We start from the raw sequence: 7453 nt of genomic DNA, 5'->3' as shown, positions 1-7453 counted from the left end.
GTGATGTTTATTACTTTTAATTTTAATATGCATTATTTGTGATTGTGTTTATTATGAATTATTATTAATACTTCCACAGATGCAGTGTGTCTTTGAACTCTCTCCCCATTCTCCTCTGCCTGGACCCTGTTCCTTGCCTAATTCTCCCTTCCTCTCTAGATGAGTTTCCCTATCCTAATCCACCCTGCTCCACTCCAGTGTTCCAACCATCTTAAAACATTTAGATGGACTGAGTGAGGTGCTTTTTGCCTTTCTTCATTATGTTAATGGTGATTCACCACTGGTATCTTTCTTGGCGGGGAGGTGCTTTATGGGCATCCACCAAGAAGAAAGTGTTTAGTTTAGAAATGATCACATTGATTTATTAAGCTGGAAGGGTGAGTGAGGAGAAGAATGGGCAGGGACTGTAAATCTACACAAGTCACCATGTCATTAGGCTATGCAAAATGAACTGGAAGGTATTCAGTGAGGAACATTAAAAGATATTACCCTCTCCTCAGTGTGCTGCACCCTCCCCACCACCATATCATATAAACAGCTATCTCCTTGGATGGGAAGAGTATCTGGAGAAGATAGTGCTGACAAAATTGCTAAGGTCAAAGACAAAGTGGCATAGAGAATTGGTTTTCTCTATGTTTTAATATAAATCAATTTTCCTAAATATTAAATGTGTTCACTGAAGAATAAAGAAAAACACAAATAAAGGGAAATCACATTAAGCCTACTACCCAGGAATAATTCTGTTAACATAGTAGAGTGCTTTTTTCTAATCATTTTTCTTGCTTTTGTTTCTCCTGGATATAAATACATACTTTTTGTACACTGAGTGATTGTAATATAATCAGAGTTGGAAGACACTTAAGGACATCACAAACAAGGCATGCTTATTCAATATTTGTACTATTTTCTGCTCTTATGCATTTAGTAATTCAGGCAGAAGCCAGTCTCTTCGTTGATTTATCTGACACTTTTCATATTTTGCAAATTTAGGTTCATTGTACACATAGGTTGTTTTTTAACATTCTAAAATCTAAAGATATGTCCCTTGTTAGATTCTAATGTGATTATTTTCCTTGTCACTGAATATTCTTCAAAGTGCGACTTTAACAGTTGTGTACTGTTTCATCAAAGAGAGATGTTTACTCAATCATTCTTCTATTGCCATATATTTGGATTGTTTTTATTTTTATTATTATCCTGCATTGCAGTCAGCTAAACATCTTATCATAAATATTATTTCCTAAGGGTGAATTCCTATGAGTTAGAGTCTTGGATCAATGAATAGGATATAACATTTTAAATTTTAAAGGCTTTTGGTTGATAATATAAAACTGTCCTCCTGGGGTTCCAACGGACATTTTCATCTCTTAGATTATTTTAATCAAAAGCAACAATGAGATCATCAAACACAAGGAACCAAGTGGAGACTTGATTGAGTTAACCAGTTTGGATGATTACACTTACCAGTTCAAGAAGACAACTGCCAGATATTCATTAGAAGATAGTACTTAAGTGGGAAGAGTGGAACAATAGGTGCTTACCATGTGAACTCAGTTATATTTATGATATTATTTAATCTATCCAACAATCCTTTGAGAAATAAGCTGTTTGAGCACCTTCCTCTCCCAGCCTCTTTGCTGGGTTCTGTGTATACTTTTAGTTTTGAATTCCCACAACAACCCTTTGATGTAGATTCAATTATCTCCATCTTATAGATAAGGAAAATTATGTAATTTGCCTAAGATCCCTGACAACTAAGTGATGATTCTAATTCCAAACAGTGCAACACACTATTTTCTCATAACTATTTCATGAGTTATAGGCTACCCCTTGGAATAAGAAAGGCACATTTTAGAAGATGACTGAATTTGGCAAGCCTTTAAGAAATCTTTTATGTGTTTTCCAAAGAGTGCTTTTTTTTTTTTTTTAAAGGAGCATCCAAGTGTAGTCAAAGAGCTAAGGTAACTTACTAATTGTAACTAATGTAAGAGTTTAAGGATTGTATACCATAAGAGAATAGAGTTCTAATGTATGAATTAAGATTAAAGACTAGATACTAAAATTCACAGTACTAACAGTAATTAGTAAATTGGCTTTTGTATACATTCCTATTCTCAAAGCTAATGTTTGAGTACAGATGTTTCATCTTGATAAGAGGTACTAGAAATAAAATATTCATGAACCCAACATCCTTACTTAAAATTCTGGCTATTGACTACAAAAAAATTTTATTTTAAATTTATCAATTCATTTTTGAAATGAACGCACAACTTAATTCATTAATTTAGAGTTAGTAAAATCAGCCCCCATTTGCTCTTTAGCAGGTCATTAACTAGTTATGTGAGCTGGCCTATTTCTCCAGGCTGGGAACCACAAAGGCTACTGGACAAACTATGTGCCAGTCATTCTAAAATATTTCTTGTCTGAATGAAAGTCTAAGATTGACCGATGCAGAACAATTAGTAACCAATGCAAGAGAGCATATAATTAAAGCTTAAATTGCAGGGTTCAGGCAGAATTACACGTGAGCCTGGCCCAATGCCATCTATTCCTCATACAAGTTGAGCTTCCTGGGACTGAATTCTGTAGCCCTGGGTTGCTAACTCAGGGTTCCTTTTAGCCATGTCCTCTGTTGACCTTGAAAGATTATTCTTCAGATCTCCACAAGGCTGCCTATGGACAGGCGTACCAAGAGGGAGGGTGAAAAGCAGCCAAAAGGAGTACACTGAATCAAGACAAATCTGGGTTTGAATCAAGTGTTAAATAACCTGTGCAAGTTTGGGTGGATTACTGACCTCTTGGAAGCCAGTTTCTTCATCTGTGAAAATTAGAGTTAGTATATACGAAGTATTTCTATATGACTGTAAATGGGTTATCTGGTACACCATACCAGTTATTTGTGGCTAGTGGTTATTCTGACTCTTCAGTTCCCACACCATGCACTGTGTGTGTGTGTGTGTGTGTGTGTGTGTGTGTGTATACACATATATACTCACACATATATACCATATATGTGCCATATATATGATACATATATGTGTGTGTGTATATACATATACATATACATATATGTATATGTGTGTGTGTATTTTTTTCGGCAAACCCTTGAGAGGCATTCAGTAAAGAGAGTTATATTAGTACACGTTTGAGTCAGAGATAAAGAAATGAAAAACAGGGAGTCCAAAGTCATTTCTGTTTCCCATTCTGCATGCTTGATTTTACATAGTCCTTAAGCCCCAGACAAATAAAATCTGTCTGTTGAAAATGAGTTCCACTTGAGACCACTTTTTCAAGATATCACATTCTCTGAAGCAGGCGCAGCCCCCATTTAGTGGCATATGACACCCCCACCTTCCACAGCTCCTCCATCTGTTCTCCCCCTGCTCGCCTCACGTGTTAGGCTGAGAAACGGATTCTGGAGCTGCCCAGACTCCAGCTGCTTGATATTGTGCGGCAACTACAGCAAAGAAGGCAGGGGCGAGGGATTCCAGATGAAAGCAAAAACTCAAAGAGAATTGGACCTCAGAGCTTTGATACCAAACTCAGTGGGTAACAACCTCCGTTAAATTTGTTCAGTCAGCCATTTAAGAGGGAAGAAGTTTCTCACACATCCTATAAGGGTTTTTAGCAAGGGATGCTTCACCAAGGCAATCAATGTTCCGGGGAACTGAACAGAGCAAAATTGAATGGCAAAGCTATGGTTGCAAGCTTAGAGACAGATAGTGTGCTGGCTTGGTTTTTGTTCCAAATATATAATTTTGTTTCTTCTTCATAAGTTACTAGGGATTCATTAAGAATCTGGGCCATAGCAATAGCACATCAACAATGCCTCACCCCAATCCACCTTATCCCGATTCTCAGCCTTGCACCCACAGGCAAAATTTAACAAGGAGATTCAAGCTATGCCACTCTCTGGTCATAGAGGAAAGGCTGATCACTGTCTCTGGACAGTGGTTGGAAGATCTCTTTGGACCTCCAGGTAAAACCATGAGGGAGGGAGGGGAATTGAGAGAAAGATGCTGGGGTTGTAGAATCCTCCCTCCCACCTCTTTTACGCCTATTCAGAGACCAGTCCTGTCTTCTTTGCCTTTTTCTGGTCGGATTCACCAACTAGGAAATGGAATTGTTTGAGGCTTGGTGGGCCCAATTTAAGAAGGGATTTGCTTATGAGCCTCTGCCTGGGATACGGAAGGGCTAAGAAAACTAATCACACAGTTCACTGATTTCTAATTCTTTTTTTGGGGAAAAATCCCTCCATAAACCTTGTCCTTATTTATGTAGAAGAGATAAAGATGGAATCAGCCATGCCCCTGCCCTTCTTTGATGGTTCCTCTGATATAAGGAGCAAGTGCTCCTTGAGCTGGTCCAGATCAGTCCTCCAGACTGGCTTCTGTGTGGCTCACCTGCCTGTATCTTTTGGCCCTTCCTCAAATTACCACACTTTCTTAAGCTTCCCGGCCTACCCACCTTCTGTCCTTTTGACTTAAACCCTTTTTCCTCTTCTCTACACACCTAACTCTCAAACTTTCCCTCTAACATCATCTCCTTTAAGAAGACTTAACCTGAGCCTCCTCCCCCAGCTCCCCAATTCCAGCTATGCTCCCATGAAGCCCCGTTCTTGCCTTTACCTTGAATCTGTCATGAGCATTGTAATTCTAACGGTAAAGAAAACTGTGGGTCTGTGTTTTTCCTCGGCTGGGCAATCCTCAATCCCTGTTTGTTTGATCTTTGCACAACCAGTGTTCAGCGCAAAACCTGGCACATGGTGGGTTCCCTATACAAAAATATATCAAAAGAATAAGGGAACAAAAAAAATTTAATAAAAACCGAGAGCAGTGGCACATGCCTGTAATCCCAGTAGCTCAGGAGGATAAGGCAGGAGGATCACGAGTTCAAAGCCAGCCTCAGCAAAGGTGAGGCACTAAGCAACTCAGTGAGATCTTGTCTCTAAACAAAATACAAAATAGGGCTGGTGATATGGCTCAGTGGTTGAGTGCCCTGAGTTCAATTCCCAGTACCAAAAACCAAACCAAAACAAAAAATTAATAAAAAACAATTATCCCTGTTACAGCTGCTGGAGCTCACTGGATCTCTGTGACCTACAATGTTGAAAGCATCCCAATAACTTGGGCCCAAGGTAGAAACATAGTTTTAAAACCAAAAAACAGGTTCTTGCCTAAAGCAAGTTAAGACTGGTTTGTCTTAGATATAAAGGTGCATGACTATTATATAGTATTTTGCGTTTAACACTAATAGTATGTTTGAGAAGATAGCATGTGACTGACTTTTAGCTGAATTGTTTTACTTTTTATTTTGAGATAATTATAACATGCTATATAAGAAATAATAATAGAGAGATCATGTATACCTTTCACCTTACTCTCCTTTAACTACAATATGACATCTACTCTAACTATAGTATAATATCTTAATTAATTGACATTGATATATCAACTTTATTCAGATTCTCCCAGGTTTACAAGCATACTCATTTGTAAGTAGGTGCACATTTTAAAACATGGTTTGTGGATCCAAATCAATTTATGGATTGAGCATATTCTGTATCAAAATCCCAATAACATTTTTTATAGAAGTAGCAAAAAAAATTAAAAATCATATGGATTCTCAAGGGACCCTGAAGAGCTAAAAAGAATCTTGAAAAAGAACAAAGTTGGAGGCCTTTTACTCTCTGATTTCAAAACACATTACAAAATAGTAATTACTATGGTGTTGGTGACCTAATGATAGACAGGCAGATCAGTAGAACCAAGTAGAGAGCCCAGAAATAAAGACTTGCATCTATGGCCAAATGATTTTTGACAAGGATGTGAAAATTACACAATGGAGAAAGGGCTCTTTGACAAATGGTAACGAGAAAATTGAATATCCACATGTGAAAGAACAAAGGTGAACCCAAATCTTACACATACACAAAAATAAACTCAAAATGATTAAAGATTGAAGACAAGACCTAAAGCTATTACAGTCCTAGAAGGAACCATAGAGGATCAAGCTTCAGGGTGTTAGAACTAGCAATGACTTCTGGATATGACATCCAATGCACAGACACAGAAATAAAAAAGAGACAAGCAGGACTGTATCAAACTTAGAATCTTCTGTTGAGTCAAAAGAAACAATCATCAGAGTGAAAAGATAGCTTACAGAAAATAGCTGAAAATCATAAACTGATATGGGATTAATATCAAGAACATTTAAGGAACTTCTGTAACTCAACAACAACAAAAAAACCCAAATAACTTGACTAGAAAATGGACCTGTGCACGGTGGCACACACCTCTAACACCAGTGACTTGGGAGGCTGAGGCAGGAGGATCGCAAGTTCAAAGCCATCCTCAGCAGCTTATTGAGGCCCTAAGCAACTTGGTAAATCCTGTCTCAAAAATAAAAAAAAATAAAAAGGTCTGGGGATGTGGCTCAGTGGTTAATTGACATCAGGATACCCTGGGTTCAATTCCCAGTACCAAACCAAACAAAACAAACCAACAACCACAACATAACTAGTGTTATCAAGGATTTAGAGAAATAGGCACATTTGCACATTGCTGGTGAGACTGTAAAATGGTATAGCCATTAGAGAAAAGAGTCCTTCGGTAAATTAAAAACAAATGATTATAAGATCTAGCAATCCTATTTCCAGGTCATGGTCAGTCACATAATCACTTGGAACACTTCCACCAACCGTTTTGTGTCATTTTGCCCACATACCCATTTTGGTTCCTGGTTTTAGAGGTTTCAGTCCATGGTCTCTCAGCTCTGTTGTTTCTGGGCCTAGAGTGAGGCAGAACCTCATGGCAGAGAGCATGGGAGCTCAGCTGCTCACCGGATGGCATCTGGGAAACAAAAAAGAGAGAAGAGAGGAGCTAGGACAAAACGCACCCTTCAAAGGTATGCCCTCGGAGACTACCTCCCCAAATCAGGCCCTACCCCTGGAAGTTCCCACCACCTCCCAACAGTGCGACCATCTGGGGACTAAGCCTTCAACACAAGAGCCTTTGGGGTGACATTCCAGATCCAAACTATAATGTAGATCTAGATCCCAAAGAATTGACATCAGGAGCTCAAAGAGATAGATACCTACATTTCTATGTTTTTATTGAAGCACCATTCACAATAGCCAAGAGGTGGAAGCAGCCGTTGACAGATATATGAATGAAGAAAATGTGGCATAGACATACAATGTAATGTTATGCAGCCTTTAAAAAGAAGGAAATCCTGTCACACACTACACTATGAATAAATCTCGAGAACTTTGTGCTAAGTAAAATAAGCCACTTACAAAAGGAAAAATACTGCACGATTCCACTCATATGAAGTATCTAAAGGAGGCAAAATCAGAGAAACAGAAAGTTGAAAGATGATTACCAAGGACTGGGGGAAAGGGTGTGGGGGAATTCATGTTTGGTGAGCAATAGAGTTTTGGTGTCACAAGAGG

This window comes from Urocitellus parryii, chromosome 2 (genome assembly GCF_045843805.1).
Source record: "Urocitellus parryii isolate mUroPar1 chromosome 2, mUroPar1.hap1, whole genome shotgun sequence".
Classification (NCBI taxonomy): domain Eukaryota; kingdom Metazoa; phylum Chordata; class Mammalia; order Rodentia; family Sciuridae; genus Urocitellus; species Urocitellus parryii.
Note: the sequence above shows the minus strand (reverse complement) of the source record.